The following is a 21,502-nucleotide window of genomic DNA, read 5'->3' on the forward strand; positions in this document are numbered from 1 at the left end:
TATTTTGTTTTTATTATTGTTGTTTAAGCATTTTTCTTTTGTGTCTAACTCTTCATGATCCCTTTTGTAGTTTTCTTGGCAAGGATCCTGGAGTGGTTTGCCATTTCCTTCTTCAGCTCATTTTATGGATGAGGAAACTGGGCAAACATATATAAGTGACTTCTCTAGGATCACCCAAATAGTAAAGTATCTGAGGCCATATTTGAACTCATGAAAATGAATCTTCCTGACTCCAGCTTCAGCATTTTATTCACTGTGCCAACTAACTCCTCCTGGTTTAGGCCCATGCTTTAAGAAAGGCAAGGAGTTTCATAAGGCACAGCCAGAATGAGAGCTTCATCACTGAAAACCATTTTAGATTCTTTCTTTAGTGTGACTATGGAACAACATCTGGGCAGAGGAATGAACCCAAGATGCCTGAGGGGAACACTCAGAAATCATTTCCCATAGCCAAAAGGCAGCACTTTGGAATGGGAAAAGTCTGAATTTAGAATCAGAAGACCTAGTTCAAACCTTCCCTCTCTTAATTTTTTTGCAAGTCTTTGGGCAAACCAATAAATACCTCTAGTGTTCTGTTTCCTCTAGGAGTTGAAAACGACCTGCCTCATTGGGTTGTAGTGAGGAAACCATTTACAGAAACATGAAATCAATAATTGTCAGTTATTATTCCCTGAAGGTTAGGAGTGCTCAATACAAACAGAAAGTCACCTCTCATATATTCAAACTACACTCCTGTTTCTGTTGTGCATCTGTTTTACTTGAGATTCATTTCCATTTGCTTTTTCCTTCCTCTGTCTCTTTGTCTCTTCTGTTTCTGTCTTTGTCTTTCCATCACCTCTTCTTCTTTCTTTGTCTGTCCCTGTCTCTCTGTGTTTGTCTCTCTGTCCATCCCTTTCATTATGAATATATCATAGAAGATTTCCATACTTACATATGTTAACTGTTCAAGGACTCAATGTGGATGGAAACATTAACATATCTGATCCAAAGCAGCCCTAACAACTCCCTCCTGCTTCAATTATGAGAGTTGGAATTCTGTCCAATTATTTAATTGTGATTGCTCATTGAGAAAACTGGCGCGCCTAGGTGGCAAACTGGTATTCCGCTCAGTCTACTGATACCATTGGATAAGACTTTCATCTAACCAATCCATTGTTGCTTGATTCTTAAAATGACTGGGACGACTAAAGTGAGTACTGCATGGGTAGATGATGTATTGTAGTTCAATACATACATTGGCAGCTAGATAACTCAGTGCTGGGCTAGGGTTAAGAAAACTGGAGTTCAAATCCAACCTCAGACATTTATTAACTGTGTCATGCTGCACAAGTCCCTTAACTTCTGTTAAGCAGAATGAAGAAATGACAAACCACTCCATTATCTCTGTCAAGAAAACCGACAACAATACATTATCTCATCGCAGCATAGCCAGAATAAGCCGAAATAATAGCATCCATCTTGTTCCACTTTGTTCTCTGGTTAAAAAAAAAAAAAAAGTAAAGTCCAGGTTAATGAGATTATCTCCACATTCAATTTGCCTTGTTGTCTTAAGGGTATTAAAAGGTGTTGATGATTAGCATTTCCTAATTTTATTCTGCCCTTCTTGTCCTTACACAGACTACCTCCAATACCTGTAATGCACTGCAAAACATCTTTTCTTCCTTCAAGCCCTAGCTCAGGTACCACCTCTTCCATGAAGAATTCCTAGATTCTCTCAACAACAACAAAAAAATAAGTTATTTTTATTTCTTGAAATAGCTTGAGTTTGAGCTGGTCTTTTATTCTCTGTATTCAATTTTTAACTGAAGGTAGACAATATGAATGTACCTTTCTCATAGTAAAAATTCAATACATGTTTATTTCATTGAATTGATAAAAAGCTTGGTCTACTTGTTGAAGGGACAGGATGCCTGTTCCAAATCCATGTCTACGCTGTGTTTGCCTGTCATCAAAACTGGTCCTTAGAGAAAGGAAAACAGATGCTTCAGTGCTCTTTGTGAGAGGGTTGCCAGTCTTACTGAAGGGCAAAAAGAGCATGCAGTTTTATATGGTGACAGTGTTTGACACCTTCTCTGAGAATTCCAACTGGAAAAATCTAAAAAGGATTGGACCAATCATTCCTTTCAGGCTGTGATTATGTTTTCACATTCTGCAGACCTGTTGATATCCTTCTGGTCTTAGAGCTGCATCATCACATACCCTGATGGAGGTCATTGAAAGGGTGTGTGAATGGGGAGGGGGTCAGGGATGAAAATAAAAATCTTGTCCCCCCCCAAAAATCTTGCCACTAAGATTCCTAAGCCTTTTTTTTCCCTTTTGTGACAACTAAGCATCTGGCTCACACCACCCTAGGCTATGGGAACCCAAGGTTCTAAGAGTGAGGTCTCCATGATCCTGACAAGGAGGGAAAGTAATCCAATCATGACTAATTAATTTTCAGTTCACAGTTATTTGAATATTTCCAGTAGGTAGGGATTTCAAAGTTTTAAGGCACCACAGTGATTTTCAAAAAATGATGGGTTTGTAGGAAGGATGGGGAGTGCATCTGGGCTAAAAAAATAAAATGGAGAGTGAGTTCCCCTCCCACCCACTTCCTCAACTTCTCGCCAGTTTTAAAAAATTGCAGTTTTACATGACAAGGTAGTTCCAAGGGATAGAAAGACTTAAGAAAAAGAAGGAAAGGAAAGGAGAGGAGAGATGAAAAGAGAATGGAAAAGAGAAATGAAAGGTGAGGAAAAGGGAAAGAAGGAAAAGAAAAAGGAAAGGAAAGAAAGAAAAAGGGAAGGGAAGAAGGAGAAAGGGAGAAGGGAAAGAAGGAGAAAAGGGGAAATGGAAGAAGAAAGGGTAAAGGAAGGGAAAGGGGGAAAGGAAGGGAAAAAGGGGAGAGGAAAGGAAAGAAAGAGGGGAAAAGGAAAGGAAAGAAAAGAAAGTAAAAGAAAGGATAGGAAAGGAGAGGAAAGGAAAGGGAAAAGGGAAAAGGAAAGGAAAAGGAAGGGAAAAGGAAAGGAAAAGGTAAGGAAAAGGAAAGGAAAGGAAATTACATGCTAAGTTAGTTTTCTTCATTCATTCTTTTGTACAGTTTGAGTTCCACATTTTCCCACTACCCTCCCTTCCTACTCTCTCCCCATGGCAGTAAACAATCTGATGGAATTATACACATTACAGTTATTTTTAAAGGCATAACAGAATTACGTCTTCAATTCTACAGTTCTCTCAAATTTATCAAAACAATTCTTCACACTTACTGCTAGTTATCCTTGAAGAAATTTTATTACCTTTGATTTGGACTCTGGAAAATTTATGCTTTACAAATCAGAGCTCTCTATTAATCTCACTCAGGTGGGAAACTGAATGTGGGCTGACTGCCTTAAGCAAAGGACATTCAGAACCTGCAGTGATACTGAACAGGCTTAGATCCCCTACACTTGACAAATTCCTCCAGAAGGAACAAAAAACTGGCAGAAGAAATTTTGGAGACAGCAGTAATTCAAGAACTTTGCTGGTGAAGAGGATCAGGAAAGGCACCATACAAAGATAATTCTCGGGCTGCATCTTGAAATGCAGAATTCTATTAGATAGAATTAAGAAGGAAATAGAGTCCAGGGACAGATGATGACCAGTGCAAAGGCATGGACTTTAAACAGATGTGAAGTGGGATGTGTGTTTGTTTGTGTGTGTGTGTGTGTGTGTGTGTGTGTGTGTGTGTGTGTGTGTGACAGAGAAAAGGTCAGTCTACTTGGTTTACCTAGTGTAGCAACGGTAATGGTATATGGCAAAGCTGAAAAAAAAAAACATGTTGGCCAATTTGTAAAGAACGTTAATAGCTGAACAGAAAAGTTTCTATTTGATTCTAGAGGCAAAAGTGAGATCTTGGAGCTTTTAGAGTAGGAAGTAACAAAGTCATATGATGTTCATCCTTTATTTTAGAAGAGGACCAATGACATCACTGGATGATGTCTTGACTTCTGTGTGAATTGCCTTTAGTTGAGGTAGAGTTGCACAGTCATTACCTTCACTCTCTCTCTTCCAAAGTCATCCAAGTTCAGTGTCAGGACAAAAGTCAAGATGACATTGGTGATATGTCTTTGATATCTGACCAAGCTCTAAGCATTCCACAGTGCCTGCTTCAGCTGTCTTTATGATCATTGGAACAAATTGTTCTCATCTGTCTATTCCCCTGGGAAAAAAGTCTTCTCATGTTTGGGGGAAGCATACTGCTACTTCACAGATGGGTTTGAGACCTGTTGGTTATTCTCAACCTTGTCCAGTCCATTTACTGAGAGAGTTTTACTGGGATGTGGACTTGGCACAAGAACAAATATCCAGGAGGCAGATAGAAATCAAAGAAGAAAACTCGGGAGAGAGATTCAGACTGGATGTATAACTCTGGGGCTGAATTTGCCCATGGCCATCAATCACACCAGCTGTTTCTATCTTACTTGAATAAAGGGAGTCTCAGTCAACTGTCCTATTTGAGTGTTGTTGCTGTTCAGTTATTTCAGTTCTGTCCAATTATTTGTGACTTGATTTAGGATTTTCTTGACAAAGATATTGGAGTGATTTGCCATTTCCTTCTCCAGTTCCTTTTACAGATGAAGAAATTGTGGTAAATAGGGTTCAGTGACTTGTTTAGGATCACACAGCTAGTAAGTGTCTGAGACCAGATTTGAACTCAGGAAGATGAGTCTTCCTGACTTTAGTATAGGTACTCTGCATTATAGCATCACCCATCTGCCCTGTTTGAGTACTGCATTAAATGTAAGTCAATGATAATCATGAAGAACACAGACTGAAAGGATATGGAACAGGCAGGAAACATTAGCTACCATTTAGTTTCCCTCTTTCATTTAACTGGAAAACTTAGAGATAGAGACAGGAAGTGATTTTGTACAAGGTCTCACAGGTATTGAGATAACAGAGACATGATTCATCAACCTAAAACCTTTGACTCCAATTACAGAGCTTTTCTCTTCTACTTCTTCATTTAATGGACTATGAAACTTAGTCTTGGAAGTTAATGTGTCAACTAAGTTCATATTAAAAGGTGTAATCAGTGCTCTCTTCTTTGAGTGTGTGGACCAGGGCCAGGACAGTTGCTGCAGTTTTTGGTCAGTGTTTCTATGGCATCCTTAGTTCAGCCTTCACCAGGTGGCATTGCTGCCCTCACACTATTTTTAATCATGGATCAGTTATCCCTGGCTGTGCAGCAACATATATTAATAAATTGCACCCACTGGCATCTCCAAGGGGGCCAGAACATCCACCAAAGCAGTCATGAGTTGTTCATAATAAGATTAGAGGATTCATGCTCAATTGTCTCTTTTTTGCTTTTATTAAAATGGAAACAACAAGAAAAGAGTTACAAAAAATCTGCTCATAGCCCTTAGTAGCATGTCAGTAAAGATCATTTGAATCAACTATGTTCCTTTAATTGTAAAGACAAAGTTGATAATAAAAATGATAAATGATCCCTCTCCTCCTTCCCCACAGACTGTATGTAGGGGTTGATGGTATGGATCTAAGAGTACAACAGTATATGGAAATTCTAGCATGGAAATTTCCTCCATCAATAGTGGCAGACAACTGTTCTTCAATTTAGTTGCATAAGAAATGGATAATTTAAATAACTTTCTCATTGTCACAAAGGTGGTTTATGTCAAAAGTAACCTTTGGCCCCAGAATGCTTTTTCCAAAGGTCAGTTTCTCTAACCACTATGTAATTTGGTCTCTTAATTATGATAATATTAGTGATAATTGTAACTCACACTTTCATAGCATTTTCAACTTTACTAAACACTTTAATCACAGAGCTAAAGAACAGTGCAAGTTTTTTTTTTTTTTTAACCCCCCATGTTACAGATCAGAAAACTAAGGTCTTAGGTTAAATGACTTCCTTATGGTCTCAAGGATATAACTTGTAAGTAGTAAAGCCATGACTTAAACCCAAGCTTCCTGGTTCTACATCCAGCTTTTTATTTTTCCTCTATCATGGTCACAGTGCCCTTGAAACCACCTCAATCACCGGGTGTCTCTGGGCAAGTATCAGACCTATAGCCTGATGAGGGCAGCTAAGGCAAGAAAAAACTTGAAAGGCACTTCTCATGATTATATCAGCATGTCTTTGTTAGGAAAAAAAAAGCCTGAAGCTTTGGGAAATCAAGTAGAGTCAGAGACATGGTTAAATATGAATACACCCTTAATTTTGGCTTCCCCATCTAATATTTAATTCCTAGATTGGAAGGATTTATTGAAACAACTTTCTAAGTCCCTTAGATCTCAGAGTTTTATTGAAATTCTATTGCCAACCTAGGTATGACTTGTTCATCTGACCTAGGCAAAAACTGGTCTTCCTCAATCCCCAAGGTCTTGTCTTCTCACTGATAATTTTTGGCTCTTCAATAAATATGATACAGTAGTCTTCTCTTAGGAACACCCCAATTTATTTTTTTTTTTACCCTAGAGGTACTCACAGCACACTTTCTGTAGAGGAACTTGGGATGGGCCACTGGAGGAATGTTTCCACCAATCTACTTCTGGAGCCCAACACTCCTTAGGAAGTCAATTTAGTGATGCCCCATGCCAGCTGTGAGGGGTTGTACCCAGCTGAGCAATCCTCTGTCGTAATCACATCATGTTCTGAAATTTCAGCTTTGATCACTCTGATCTTTTTTCCCCCTTGACCTGAGATGAATGTAAGGAATGATCTTAAAACGACCCCGTTGTTTTCAAAATCCAGTACCATGTTTGACTTGGCGATCTCCAGTGGCAGTGAATTACACCAGCTGACTTGGCTTTGCTTCATGTTTTTATTTTGGGTCCATTTGCCTCATCAAATGACCCCTTGTTCCTGTGTCAGGGAGGTAAAAATAGGGCATCCAGCTCCACACCTGAGTCCTTGCCAACTCAGCTGTCTGCCGAGAGACAGTCTCTCCTGCCTAGAGCTGACACATCTGGCTTTCATTACACTGATCTCATATTCTCTTGAGATTGTATGATCAATACCTAACATAGAACAGGGGACAAAGACCAATAATTTAGTTCTAGTTTTCTTAATGAGCTTAACCAATTCATCATACTTCTTAGAATCAGGGTTTTCAATAAATAGATATGAAACTATCATTAAGTTTTAAATTCAGTTTGATTCATTTCTATTTAATTCAATAACCTTTGGGAAGTCACGTAATAACTTCAGTTTCCTTCTTTGTAAAATGAAAGGAATGGACCAAGTCAGAGATTTTTAATCTTTTTTTATGTGTGTGTGTGTGTGTGTGTGTGTGTGTGTGTGATGAATCTTTTTGGTTTTCTGGTATAGCCCATGGATCAGTTTTCATAATAACTTGTCTCCATGATTTAAATAAAATACATAGGTTTATTTTTTCTTATATTTTTAAGATAATATTTTATTTTCTTCAAATCACATGTAAAACAATTTTAACAATTTTTTTAAGTTTTGAGTTCCAAATTCTATCTCTCTTTCCCTTTCCTTTCCACTTTCCCCTTCCTGAGATAGTAAACAATCTGATACAGATTGTATATGTATGATCTAATACACAGGATTATAAAGGAAACCAATTCTTTTGAAATACAATTATGAAAATACACATTCATAGACTACATGATGAGAACCCCTTAAGTGGATAACTTATAAGGATCTTTCAATCTCCAAATCTTATGATCATCATTAATTTAATCTAATTTTATTCTACTTAATCTATTAAATCAATAAACTTTTTTTGGAGTATTTATTGGTCTCTGTGCACTTTACAATCCAGTATTGGGAAAATTAGAAGTAGAAAATAAGAATGTAAAAGACAAACCTAAGGTCAGAACTAAAATTATTAAAAAAGGAATGTATTAGGGGTGGCTCGGTGGCACAGTGGATAGAGCACCAGCCCTGGAGTCAGGAGTAACTGAGTTCAAATGCAGCCTCAGACACTTAATAATTACCTAGCTGTGTGGCCTTGGGCAAGCCACTTAACCCCATTGCCTTGTGAAAATAAAAATAAAAAGGAATGTATTAGTGTTAGATGGGGGTGGGCAAAGGAGAAGATGAGGTGATATTTGGGCTGAGTCCTGAAGATCTTGATACCTTATCTGATAGATGTTCCAGAAATGGATTTCTGTATCTATACTCTTTTGTCTATAGGATTCTGGAGGTTCTCAGTAGGAAGGGGGAAGCTCTTTGGGAGTGATAATTACTCTTTCCTCCAACTGAAGACTTTGCAATTAATGCAAACTATACTCCACTCCATTGCTACCATCAGTGTGTGGCATCCAGAAAAAGAGAAGCACCTCCTCACAAAATGCTAAATCCTCTCAAATAATAAATTAAGGAAGCAATGATATATTGAGTATCTACTACATTACTGACACAATATTATCTATTTGCTCCTCAGGGTAACTAGGTGACACTGTGGATAGAGCACTGGCCTTGGATACAGGAGGAGAGGAGTTTGAATCTGACCTCAGACACTTGCCACTTACTAATTGTGTGACCTTGGGCAAGTCACTTAACCCTGATTGCCTTGCATCCTGGGTCATCTCTAAATGTCCTGATTCATATCTGACCATAGGACCCAGATGGTTCTGGAGGAAAAAATGAGGCTGGTGACTTAGAACAGGATCCCTTCACTCAAATACAATTCATGTGCTTGTCATGGCATTATCTTTCCTGATATTGTGGTCTTCTTTGAAATGAAGTGCAAACATTATCATTATTTGCTACTCATTAATGCTTCATTCTGATCTATAAATTTTGCTTTTTTCCCATTTCTTCCTTCATATTATCAGTCAATATTCATCTTTGTCAGGGGCACAACTCTACTTCTCTGTGGTTTAGAGAAGGAGATGGAACAAGAGGAAGGGTTCCTTCAAAATGTGTTTCTGCTATCACTACTCTACTGCTGATTTGGAATTTCAATAGCAAGAGGTACTTGAGATGGTTGTACAAATACATGGACTGAAGGACAACAAAATGGTTGTTCTTCCCAGCTGTTGAGCACAACTAGGAAAACCCAGACTATAGGCTTCCAAAGGTCACACAGCTTCTAGAGATAGGAAGGCAGGTCTATGAGACAGACTAACTAAATTCGTAAATAAAGTCAGGCACAACAGTTTTAAGGATCTGAACTATTTCCAACCAACTAGGATTGGAAGGTTCAAGACAAGACTCTTTCCCACTGGATTTCTGTGATCCCAGAAGAGCAGTGATGTGTGTGTGTGTGTGTGTGTGTGTGTGTGTGTGTGTGTGTGTGTGCGTGTGTGTGCGTGTGTGTGTGTGTGTGTGAGAGAGAGAGAGAGAGAGAGCGAGAGAGAGAGAGAGAGAGAAATTTTCATATAGTTTGAAGATGATTGAAAGAAATCTAACAGCATTTAAAAGAATAAAAGTCATTGGCCAAAGAATAAGGAAAGATTTTTCTGGTGGACCATAGAAAGGGATTTATTAAAATATTCTGATTTCCAAAGATATTGAGATTGAGATTTGGGAAAGTGTATTCTAGAAGGGCAGAGAGACCTCAACTGACCATCTAGTAAACTAGTAAGCTGGTTCATTTCTATGACCAGTGTGTCTCTAAATATGACCTAAATTGATATAATACAAGGCCCAATAGGAGTTCAGAGGAAGGAGAGTCACACTTAATTGTGTAGAAAGAATAGAGAAAATGCTTCATGTGACTGGTCATCTTAGTCACAGCCAATGGTAAGAAATTAGAAAGAATAAAGAAAAGGAGAAACATGTGAGGAGTGGTCACCTGTAGTACCTTTAACACCTATGAAAGAGAGAAAACAATCTTTTTTCCCCTTAATTCCAACCCAATTTTCAAGTGTTTTTATTTTCCGAAGTAAAGTTAAGGAGAGCAACTTGGTCTAATAGAGAGCTTACATCTTTATTAGAAGGAAGTCTTCTGTTCAAGTCCCTTCCCTGATACCTATTGGCAATGTTATTCTAGGATGCTTTACACAATTATGATTCTAAATTGAGGAAAGTTACATATCTTCATTGAAAAGGAAATTTTCCTTGCTGATAAACTCCTTGTATCAATGAAAACTCTTCCCTAAATTGCTTATTATAGTTATTTTTAATAATATTCTTTGTCCTTCATTTTTGAAGAAAACCACCACACCAGGGAGGTGATACCATGACAAACAAATGATTTTGATTTGAGTGAGGGTTGAGTGTACTAAAGTTACCAGCCTCATTCTCCCCCGCAGAGTCACCTAGGTCCAGGGACCAGATTTGAATCAAGACCAATGGAGATGTGCCTGGATGCAAGGCAATCAGGGTGAAGTGACTTGCCCAAGATCACACAGCTAGTAAGAGTCAAGTGTTTGAGGCTGGATTTGAATTCTTGTCCTCCTGACTCCAAGGCTAGTACTCTAACCACTGTGTCACCTAACTGCTCTACAATTATTTTTAAAGGCATAAGAGAATGATATCTCCAATTTTACCATTCTTTCAAATTTATCAGAATTTATATTTTCTTCATACCTACTACCAGTTTTCCATGAAGAATTCTTTGTTGACTTTAATTTGGACTCTGAAAATAAGTTACTCTTTACAAATCAGAGTTCTCTATTAATCTCATTCAGGTGGGAAGCCAAAAGTGGGGTTGACTGCCTTTGACTTAGGACATTTAGAAGCTTATAGTGATGCTGGACAGATTTAGCTCTAGTCGACTGGTCAGATTCCTCCCAGAGGGTATAAAAAACTGGCAGAAGAAACCTTAGAGACAGCAGTGATTAGAGAACTCAAGAGATTCCATATGACTGGAAAAAGACAGGAACCTTGGTTAACTTCCAGACTCTGGATTGTAAAAGCCAAAATCCCATAAGACACAAATGTTTGTGGGAGGAAATGAGCTGTGGATCCTCCTTTGGGGAGGGGTGGGGAAGTCATTGTTTTCATAAACAGAAACATTCTAATGACTGGAATAAAGTAAAGGTTGGCAAAAATGGTGTAGATACAAAACATTGAGATTTGAAATAAATCCTCTTGGAGTACTTGGATTACCACTTGCAAAGGAGGGGCAAGTACAGGCTTCCCTTCTGAAGTATCACAGTTTGGGGATACTCCTGGCCAACACTCCCAGCCAGGTGTGCCCTGGCTGCATAGAGAACTCAGATACTGACCCATTAATGACTGGGCAGTCCAGAAGTTTCCATAAATCAATGTTGTCATGTAACCAAATGTGAACTCCATAGAGATGGCATGTTACCATGTCAGGAATCCAGAGCTTTCATTTGCCACATTTCCTAGTCTGGGATTTCCTTTTAAATGTCAAGTAGGTTATCCCTTTGTCCCACTTCCCTCCCAACTATTGTTACCTAATGGCATGTCTGTGTAATCACACATGTATATATACACACATGCATGTTTCCATATGTATATTTATATAAACATACTGTCATATTACATATGTAAAGTTTTTTTTAAACTGGTTCTGTGATTCATTTTTACAAGGAACTCTCAATGGAGAAACTTCCTCTATCAAGGCAGATTAATACTGGAACTGTCACTTATAATCTTAGAGAAATCCCTGAACATTGGTCTATATCTATATCTATATCAATATAACATCTAATCTAGGTTTTTGTCTATATATCTACCTCCATAGCCATAGTGATTAGACCTAGGATATCATTAAACCTAGGATGTCATCTCGGATCAGGAGACTCTATATCAAAAGCACTTTTTCTGCAATGAAATCTGATTTAGAAGTCAAGTGTCTTAGGCTCACACAGACAGTATGTCCGAAGTGGAATCAAATCCAGGTCTTTCTAAATCTATCCATTGTGTCACACTTCCTCTGTACTTCTATCTCTAGCTCTATAACATCTCTAGAGATAGATGATCAATATAAAATTTCTTAGAGTTATGGAACAGTACATGTACAAATAGTTATAAACATCATTATTTTTGAACATTTACAGAGATACAGATCCCTCTCGACATAATAGTTTTCTATTTTGATAAATTTTATTGAGATATATTATATCTCTCTATCTAGGAGTAGAGGGGATATAGTATATTATGGTCTCAAAATTGAATCAGGAGACTTAGGGTTTTTCTCTGTGACTCCACCTCTCACTGTTGTTTTCTTATTTTTTCCCATTGTTTTCAATATACTTTTCATCAAATTTGAATTGCTCGGGTTTAAAGGAATATTTCTTAGATTATTCTTACTGACATACAAGATGTATGCTTTCTAAATATCAGGAGACTGGATACGAGTTAAGTCTTGATCTCAGAACTGACTTGGACACATCACATTTTACAATCAATCTCTTGAGACCTGGCTGTTGCTTGTGAGGATTAGAAAAGCAAAGGCAGTAGCAAGCTGTTTCAGATGCTATTTAATAAGGTGGGAATAAATGGAGGAATAAACTTCTTGTAGTGAGCTCTGCACTTATGGCCATATGGCTTTATTCCTTCTCCTACAATAGGATACCATGTGTTTTAGCATTATCATATCAGGAGAAATGCTTGATTCCATGCCAGACACTCTGATTGGAAATCCTTGTTCTATTACTATTTATGTAACTATGGGCAACTGAATTTAATTCTATGAGTCATAGTTAATTTAACTGTAAGATAAAGGAAATAGATTACATGATAGTTTGGGGGTCCTTCAAACTCTAAATCTACAATCCAATAATAGATGTTCATACCTTTAGATTAGGAATTGTAATGATTATTTTTCAATTTTTTTTGAGCAAAGCCATACACTATATCTAAAATTTCACAGCATAATTTCCACACCCAGAATGTCATATAACAACTGAAATTATATTTCAATATTCCCTCACCTCTGAGCCAACCACTCTGGAGAGCAATTTGGAAATATGCCCACAGGAAAATAAAAGTGATCCAGTATTACCACTATTAGGTCTATATCCCAAAGAGATCATAAAAATTGGAAAAAGTCTCAAATGTTCAGAGATAATTATTTCAGTTCTTTTTGTAGTAGCAAAGAATTAGAAATTGAGGAGATGCCCATCATTTGAGGAAAGGTCAAACAAGTAGTGATATATGAATGTAATGGAATACTATTGTTCTTTAAAAAATTATGAGAGGCTGTGCTTTAGAGAATCATGGAAAGACTTGCATGAACTGATGCTGAGTGCAAGGTGAGCAGAACCAAAAGAACAATGTACACATTAGCAATAACATTGTGAGATGATCAACTATGATAGATGCAGCTCCTCTTAGCAGTTCAGTGATTAAGGAAAATTCTGAATGATCTGTTTTGGCTAATCCCATTCACATCTAGAAAAAAAAAATCCATGGTGTCTAAATGCAGAGAAAAGCATATGCTCACGTTTTACAACTTCTTTTATATTTTTCTTTTTAATACTTTTTTCTCTCAGTTTTAATTGCTCTTTTACAATATGACTAATATGTAAATATGTTAAACATGATAGTATATGTACAATTTAGATTTTTTACCACCATGGGGAAGGGGAAGGGAAGGTTGCTTGAAAAATGTGGAACTCATAAACTTGAAAATGGATGAATGTTGAAAATAACTTTTGCATGTAATTGGAAAAGAAAAAAAAGTTTCTCCCAACTCCCCTAATAATTTACTAGAATTAGAAGAATCTTTTTTTTTTCCCCTTAGGTTTTTGCAAGACAAATGGGGTTAAGTGGCTTGCCCAAGGCCACACAGCTAGGTAATTATTAAGTGTGTGAGGCTGGATTTGAACTCAGGTACTACCTGACTCCAGGGCCAGTGCTCTATCCACTGCGCCACCTAGCCACCCTAAAATTGGGAGAATCTTAGAGCTCACCTAGTTCACTCCAACTTACCTTTGAAGTTACAATTGTAACTTCTCAGCTGTTCTATTCATCTACAGTATTCTATATCTCTAGTCCTCAATCTAAGAAAAGAGAGAAAAGGAGGTGTCTCCTTATATATCTTTGGGACTCAGTTTATACTTCATAATATAATCACATTCAATTTAAATTGCTTTTTCATTTACAGTTTTAATTGCTAATTTTAATAAAATTTTTAATTCCTAATTACATTTACATTGTTATATACATTGTAAATATCATTTTCTGGCTTCTTTGTAATTTATCATTTTTATATGTTATGTTCTAACATTATTCTATTGCTTTCAAATACTATAACTTTTTAGTCATTCAATAGATGGACATTTAATTTGTTTCCAGAGTTTTGCTATTAAAAAATGCTGCTTAAATATTTGGGTTGCATATCTGATGTATTTATTTTTATATTAAGCTTTTAGGGATAAATCTAGTCATGTAATCATTGGGCTTAAAGAGTATTTTCATTTTGGTTACTTCAAATAATTCCAAATAGATATCCAGAATGGTTGAACCAATACACAATTGCACTAATAATACATCAGGTTACTGATCTTCTCACAACTCCTGTATTTATTAGGCTTGTTCTCTTGTCAATTTAGCCAATTTCTCGACAGATAAGTGGAACCTCAGAGTTGTTTTGATTTGAATTTTTCCTTGGATTGGTGATTCAGAGCACTCTTTCACCTAGTTGTCAACAATTGAAATTTTATTTTGATAAGTTACAATTTTATTTTGAGAACTGTTTCTTCATTTTGTTGGATTACTTTTCTCTTGGGGAATGGCTTTAGTTATCATTTATTTGTATTAGTTAACTTTGTTTATTATATATATCAGACTCATTTCAGAAATATATGATGAAAAGATATTTCCTCAGTTGGCTGCTTCCTTTTTTATCTTAGTTGCATTCATTTTCTTTACATAAAAAGTTTTCAATTTCAAAACAATGAATTTTATCTTCTGTGATCATTTCTTCCCCTTTTTGCTCAGAATTATTCTCTTAACTTTAGGCATGAAAGAAGGTAGCTAGCCCTTCTAATTTCTTCTTAAAAATTTTTCAGTTAAAATTTAGTTGTATCCATTATGAATTTGTTACGTCATATTATGTAAGACTAGCAGGTGACATAAAGCATTGGACTTGGAATCAGGAAGATCTGAGTTCAAATTCTGCCTGAGAAATTAACTTCTCACTAACTGGAGATTGTAAAATCACTTAACTCAAAGGTACGTTAATGTGAGGATCAAATGAATTAACAAATGAAAAGCCTTTTGCAGACCTGAAAGCACCATACACACACTAGTTATTATTATATACACACAATTATATATTATTATATATGCCAGAGAAAAATTTCTGTCAAACTGCTTTCCAGTTGCCTCAGTAATTTTTTTACTTGGAGAGTTTTAATCTAAGGAGTTTAATTTTGATTTATTGAAAAATTGAACTATTGAATTCTTCTCTTTCCAATTTGTTCCACTGTACCCTGAACCTACTAAGTATTTAGTTGGTGGAATCAATTTTTTTCTTACATTTGTGCAATCCAAGCATTTATCCTGAATATCCTTTCAGGTCTTTAAATTATTCTCTATTTCTTTAGGGATTAATTATATCTTTCCATATATTATTATTATCATTATTATTATTATTATTATTATTATTATTATTATTAGTAGTAGTAGTAGTAGTAGTAGTAGTAGTAGTAGTAGTAGTAGCAACTTTTAGTAAAGTTAATGGTATTTCCCTTTCCATTATTTCTTTCTGGATTTTGTTATTGCTCTATAGAAACAATGTGGATCTTTGTAGGTAATTTTGTAACTTGCTTACCAGAGGTGTCCTGATAAATGCTAAATAATCTGCTATACAAAAATTTTCTTCTTCTTCTTCTTCTTCTTCTTCTTCTTCTTCTTCTTCTTCTTCTTTTCTTCTTCTTCCTTGACTTCTGCTTCTTCTAGTTCTGCTTTTTCCTCTCCATAAACATCACCCATTACCATAGCTGATTGTTTTTACAATAATGATATACATGAAATAATAATAATCTCATTTGATCCTCACAACAATCCCAGGAGGTGTGATATCTCCATTTTTTATAGATGAGGAACCTGAGGCAAACAGAGGTTAAGTGACTTATTAGGGTTACACAGCTAGTAAGTATCTGAGTCTGGATTTGAACACAGGTCTTCTGGACTCCAGACCTGACATAACCTCTATAGCACACATTATAACTTTCAGTCTAATTTTATTTATTATGATTTTCTCTGAGAATTTCTTAAGTTCAGAAAGCCAATAAAATAACAAATCAATCCTGGATTTGTGATTTTTTTAGATTTCAAGATGTAAATGCTTAGACTGACAATTTAATAAACAACTCTTAAGAGTTAATCAGAGCTAGCTCCAGCTTCTCCTTACCTTTTAATTTAGAGAAGCTATTGTCTCAATTTTTTCTGTGTTCTTTTGTTAAGTTTTTTCCCCAAGGCAATCACTATGTAATAGGTGATTTTTTTTCAGTCTTTTTTGCCTTTATAATTTCTACATTTTGTCATGTCTATTACTATAATTTCTAGACCTATGTCAAATACCTAGAGGAAAGATTTGTGGTTGGTCAGTAGTGTCCAAGTCTTTGTGACTCTAATTGGGGCTTTCTTGGCAAAGATACTGGAGTGTTGGAAGCAGATCCAAGATGATGGAGTAAAGGCAGGGATTCCCCAGAGCTTTCCCCCAAATCACTCCAAATGCCTTTAAAAATGATTCTAACTAAAGTTTAGAGAGGCAGAACTCACAAAAAGACAGTGAAACAATTTTCCAGGCCAAGACAACTTGGAAGATCTGTGGGAGGGTCTATCGCATCAGGTTAGAAAGGACTTGCAATGTAGCCCGGACTTCACTGGAGAGAAGCAGCCCCAGTCAACCAGAAGGAGACTCTGGGGCACCAGAGTCAGTGGTGGCAGTGGTAATTTCCAGTCCTCTTAGGCCAGGGATTGTCAAAGATAACTTGGAAGAGGAACAGGAAAACTCTGTTACATCAAGGTGAGAGTGGAGCATGGTCCATACAAGGCTTCAGAAGCACAGACCTGACCCCAATGGACAAGGAGCAGGTCTTGAGAGCTACTTATAGAGCTCTCAGCTCAGGAAGGGTGATCTATTTGCTATCTCTGAGGCAGGATTCCCAGATTACTCAGATCCCAGTCACAATCTGGGGGTCACAGTCTCAGGAAAAGGAGAAGAAGTACAACAGAGTTTACTGCCTTATCAGAGCAGGGTTTCTCCTCACAGTTTCAGGACAGAGGGGACTACTTGGGGTCACTTACAGACCAGAAAACAGGGTCAGGAGAGTAGTCAAAACCTCTCATAAGGCCTTAGAGGAATTGAAAACTTGCAGGTCCCTGTGGATGTCTCTGAAAACAGCTGCAAAACCCCTCAAAAGCTTGGGGCAGTGTGTCTTCCACCCTGGAAGTAGAGTCCCCCCTTAACATAGAGAAATGAGGGAAAAAATCTGACTATAGACAATTGTTTTGGTCATATGGAAGATCAAAATATTCACTCAGAAGATAACAAAGTCAAGACTTCTTCATCAAAAGCCTCCAAGAAAAATATGCATTGGTCTCAGGCCTTGAAAGAGCTCAAAAAATTTTGAAAATCAAGTAGGAGGGATAGGAGAAAACTGGAAAGAGAAATGAGAGCTATTCAGGAAAAACTTGAAAATGGAGTCAGCATCTTACTGAAGAAAATAATATCTTAAAAACCAGACTGGGCCAAATGGAAAAAATGATCCACAAGATCAATGAGAAGAATGCCTCAAAAAGCAGAATTGGCCAAATTGTAAAGGAGATACAAAAGCTCACTGAAGAAAAGAATTCCTTAAAATATAGAATAGAATCCTTAATTAAAAAAACTTATCTTATTTTTGTAATCTTACTATCTCTTTTACTTTATTTTTTCCTTAAGGATATGATTTCTCTCTCATCACATTCAACTTAGATCAATGTATACCAAGAAACAATGTAAACTAACAGACTGCCTTCTGTGGGGAGTGGGGAGAGGGAAGCAAGATTAGGGGAAAAACTGTAAAATTCAAAATAAATGAATAAATTAGAATAGAGCAAAGGTAAGCTTATGACTTTGTGAGAAATCAAGAAACAATAAAACAAAAACCAAAAGAATAAAAAACTAAAACAAAATATGAAATGTCTCATTGAAAAAACAACTAATGGAAGGGATGTGGGAAATCTGGGACACTAACACATTGTTAGTGGAACTGTGAACTCATCCAATCTTTCTGGAGAGCAATTTGGAATTATGCCCAAAGGGCAACAAAAAATGTGCATACCCTTTGATCTAGCAATACCACTACTGGGTCTATATCCTGTAGAGATGATAAAAAAGGGTAAAAACATCACTTGTACAAAAATATTCATAGCAGCCTTGTTTGCAGTGGCAAAGAATTGGAAATTGAGTGAATGCCCATCAATTGGGGAATGACTTAATAAACTGTGGTATATGTATGTTATGGAACACTATTGTTCTAATAGAAACCATGAGGGATGGGAATTCAGGGAAGCCTGGAGGGATTTGCACGAGCTGATGCTGAGCAAGATGAGCAGAACCAGAAGAACATTGTACACCCTAACAGCAACACGGGGTTGATGATCAACCTTAATGGCCTTGCTCATTCCATCAGTACAACAATCAGGCACAATTTTGGGATATCTGTGATGGAGAATACCATCTGTATCCAGAGAAAGAATTGTGAAATTTGAACAAAGACCAAAGACTATTACCTTTAATTTAAAAAAAAAAAAACCCAGTTAACTTATTATATTATTTTACTGTCTCTTATACTTTATTGTTTTCCCTTAAGGATATGATTTCTTTCAACACATTCAATAGATCAATGTATACCATAGAAACAATGTAAAGACTTATAGACTGCCTTCTGTGGGGGGTGGGGGAGGAAAATGAGATAGGGGGAAATTTGTAAAATTCAAAATTAATAGATAAATTAAAAAAAAAAGAATTCTGGTTCTGGATTCAGGGGACCAGGGTTCAAACTTTCACTGATAGATGCTTCCTCAGTTTGTGAATTTGGACAAATTAGTCAATAAATAATTTAAATAATTTAATTCTATTTTTAGTCCTAAATTTCCTTCCTCCTCTTCCCATTCATTGTCCAAAAGTAAAAAATAAAAACCAGATAGGAAGGGAAAATTAAAATAAAATATGCTTCAATATTGAAAAAAACAATTGACCTGGAAAAACTGATCCAGGAGAAATAATTTTAAAATTATTGAACTAACTGAAAGCCATGACCAAAAAAAAAAATCTAGATGTCTTTTTAAAAGCAATTAAATTCCCTGAAGCAGAAGGTAAATTTGAAATTGAAAGAATTCACTGATCACCTCCAGAAAGAGATCCCCAAATGAAAACTGTCAAGAATATCATAGGTGACACAGTGGATAGAGCACTGGCCCTGGAGTCAGGAGTACCTGAGTTCAAATCCAGCCTCAGACACTTAATAATTACCTAGCTGTGTGGCCTTGGGCAAGCCACTTAACCCCATTTGCCCTGAAAAAAAAAACAGAATATTATAGCCAAATTCAGAACTCCCAAGTCAAGGAGAATGCATTGCAAACAGTCAGAAAAAAAAGATCAATTCAAGTATCATGGAACCATAGTCAGAGTAATATAGCATTTAACATTTTCTACTTTAAGGAATCATAAGACTTGGAATATGATATTTCAGAAGGTAAAAGAGCTTGGCTTACAACTATGAATCAACTATTTAGCAAAATTGAAAATACACTTTCAGGGGAGAAGATGAACATTCAATGGAATAGGGAATTTGCAAGCTTTCCTGATGAAATAAACAGAGCTGAAAAGAAAATTTCATCTTCAATTACAACTCAAATGAAGCATGAAAAAGTAAACCAGGAAGACAAATCATAAGGGACTTAATGATATTGAATTGATTATATTCCTGCATGGAAAGATAATTTTGGTAACTTATGTGAATTTTAACATTTATTATGGTAGTTAGAAGGAGCATATATAGACAAGGCACAGGTGGGAGTTGAATTTGAAGGTAAAACAAATTTCTATGATAAAGATTGCATTTCTTAAATATAGAGAACTAAGTCAAATTTATAAAAAATAATAGCCATTCTTCAATTGATTAATGACCAAGAGATATGAACAGTATACAGATGAGGTTATCAATGTAATCTGTTTAAATCATTTTAAAAAATCAACTCACAGGGACAGCTAGGTGGCGCAGTGGATAAAGCACCGGCCCTGGAGTCAGGAGTACTTGAGTTCAAATACAGTCTCAGACTCTTAATAATTACCTAGCTGTGTGGCCTTGGGCAAGCCACTTAACCCCATTTGCCTTGCAAAAATCCCTAAAAAAAAATCAACTCACTATTGATTGGAGAAATGCAAGTTGGAACAATTCTGAGGTACTACTTTATAACTATTGGGTTGACTAATAGGACAGATGTAGAAAATGACAATATCTCACATATTGCTATGCTGTTAGAGGAATTGTGAAATGATTCAACTATTCTATAGAGTAATTTGGACCATACCCAAAGGGCTATAAAACCATACTTACCCTTTGATCTAGCAGTGTCATTGCTAGGTCTTCATACCAGATGAGATGAAATAGAGGAGGAAAATAATCCCTCTCTATATAGGGATATTTAAAGCCATTCTTTTCTGGTGATGGGGAGCTGATAAAATCTTCAGGGGTTACCTATTGGTTGGGGAATGGGTGAACAGATTGTGGTATGTGATTGAGATGGAATACTGTTCTGTTATAAGAATTGATGAACAAGATGCTCTTTGTAAAAAAAAAAAAACCTTATATGAGCAGATGCAATGGGAAATGGGTTAGGGACTGTAGTGTATGGGAACACAGTAAATGATCTTCACCCAGTGTCCTTGAGTACTAGAGCCTTATCTTACTAAGTACCATGGGAGTGGGAGTGGATTAGAGACTGGAAGGTATTTAAACACTGGTGTTTTGTAAATAAAAGGAGCACTTGGAGACCTTGATGGAGTACTTGACTTGCTCCTCATCCTTGTTTCCCACCCCTTCATGCTCTCCTGGGGAAAATTGAGGGAGTACAGAAAAGGGACTCAACATAAGAGTTTGACAGGGACTCTACAGAAATGTACTGAGTATAAAGTAACAACAATATTGCAGGATTATCAGCTTTAAATAACCTACCTCTTCTCAGCAATGCTATGACTCAGGAGAAAACTGAAGTATTTATGATAAAGGCTACTGTCCATCCCAAAGACAGAATTATGGCATCTGAATACAGATTAAATCATACTTTTTTCCTACTTTATTTTTCTTTAGGTTTCTCTTTTTTTTTTTTTTTAGGGAAGGGTTACGTTTACTTTTACAACATGTCTATTGTGGTGGTGTGTTTCATGATTACACAGTTTTAACCTCTATCAAATAATTTGCTTTCTCAGTGAGGGAGACTGGGTGGGAGGAAGGGAGAGAATTTAGAACCCAAGGCTTGGAAGTAAATGTCAAAGTTTGTTTTGCATGTAACTTGGGGGGGATTTTTAAAAAAAAGATGCTGGAAGAGTTGGCCATTTCCTTTTCCAGATTATGTCACAGATGAGAAAACTGAGGCAAACAAGACTGTGTGACTTTTCCAGAATCA

The 21,502-nt window shown here is 36.5% G+C and overlaps 1 long non-coding RNA gene across 1 annotated transcript in view; it reads right to left on the reverse strand.

Moving 5' to 3' along the window:
- Window positions 1–1,376: 1,376 nt before the first annotated feature.
- LOC141490074 (uncharacterized) overlaps window positions 1,377–21,502 on the reverse strand; it is a 72,146-nt gene continuing 52,020 nt past the window's right edge. Inside the window, exon 5 of the long non-coding RNA XR_012469059.1 lies at window positions 1,377–1,475. This is a non-coding gene — a long non-coding RNA (uncharacterized LOC141490074). The remainder of the gene's footprint in view (window positions 1,476–21,502) is intronic.

This window comes from Macrotis lagotis, chromosome 5 (assembly GCF_037893015.1).
Source record: "Macrotis lagotis isolate mMagLag1 chromosome 5, bilby.v1.9.chrom.fasta, whole genome shotgun sequence".
Taxonomy (NCBI): Eukaryota; Metazoa; Chordata; class Mammalia; order Peramelemorphia; family Peramelidae; genus Macrotis; species Macrotis lagotis.